At 43.0% G+C, this 1,169-nt stretch overlaps 1 protein-coding gene across 1 annotated transcript in view; it reads right to left on the reverse strand.

Moving 5' to 3' along the window:
- The window catches only part of LOC101858725 (beta-1,4-glucuronyltransferase 1), a gene marked incomplete at its 3' end in the record, with an annotated part of 20,971 nt that overhangs the window by 18,618 nt on the left and 1,184 nt on the right, over positions 1 to 1,169 (reverse strand).

The following is a 1,169-nucleotide window of genomic DNA, read 5'->3' on the forward strand; positions in this document are numbered from 1 at the left end:
GTGTGTGTGTGTGTGTGTGTGTGTGTGTGTGTGTGTGCGTGTGTGTGTGTGTCCTCGGTGCAACAGTTCGTTTGATCTTACTTGAACCATTGTGATGGCAGTGTCGATTGGTGGGAATGAGAGGGAATTCGGGGTCAACAAAGCGATTGGCGAGGACCGTAAAGTATCGGGTTGCCCGGAGGGACCGAGCGTCCAGCAGCTGTAAGTCGTCGCCGGGATAAGAAAGACAGTGATGGACTGTGTTTCCGGAGCGCCGCTATCTCGAGCGATGAAAATCGGGGCCGACCTAAACAGAATCTGATACGAGCAGCGCCGCGCTACTACTACGCTTCCCAAGTTCTGTTTGTGGAGGCTGGTGGTGGGGAGTGATAACTCGTCGAGGAGGCTTGGAAAATAACTTGAACTTTAAGTGACTAAAGGGAAGATTACAGGAGCCTGACAAAGGCAAGCCAACCGAGAACCGCTGGAGACAGATCTAGGAAAAACAACTATCCTTCTTTTTTTTTTCTTTGTTTGTTTTAGCTTCTACTGTGAGTCTGCGAAGAACGACCGAAAGTAAAACATTGTAACATAGTTATCTCTAATAGCCTACCAATAGTCACCACACAGCACACATGCAGTCTACCTTCGGCTATAAGCTTTCAATTGAAAGGCTTTAGAATTGACAAAGGTGCTACAGGATATAAGATTTTATAAGAATATATGCACAACCCTGTTATCGTTCTCCTCACAGACCATTCCTACCCCCCCCCCTACTCGGCGCCTTTAATATCTACCACAGCAATTCTACACAAACCCATACTAGGCTTTTTATGTCTGAAACCCAACCTGAGTACAATTAAATTAATATGATTACGTACGGCTAATTCTTTTTCAAACAATTGCAACGATTGCATAAAAATTTCTCAACAGAGAAAGGGAACTTGTGTATAATATAATAATTACCCCTTCCGGACATTGCGCGACATGGTCAACTTTTTATTTAAATAAAGCAAGGAGGACTCCAATATTACTACCAAACCTCAACATTTAAAAAAAAGTTCAAACACAGGCATCAGCAGCATAAGCATTATAGTTTAGTAAAACAATGCTTTATAAATATTATAACAGTGACAGATGTTTTCTCCAGTGACTGGATGAAGAGTATCAGAGGACAGCTGTACAGGAGA

The sequence above is a fragment of the Aplysia californica genome, unplaced genomic scaffold, assembly GCF_000002075.1.
Source record: "Aplysia californica isolate F4 #8 unplaced genomic scaffold, AplCal3.0 scaffold00363, whole genome shotgun sequence".
NCBI classification, from domain to species: Eukaryota; Metazoa; Mollusca; class Gastropoda; order Aplysiida; family Aplysiidae; genus Aplysia; species Aplysia californica.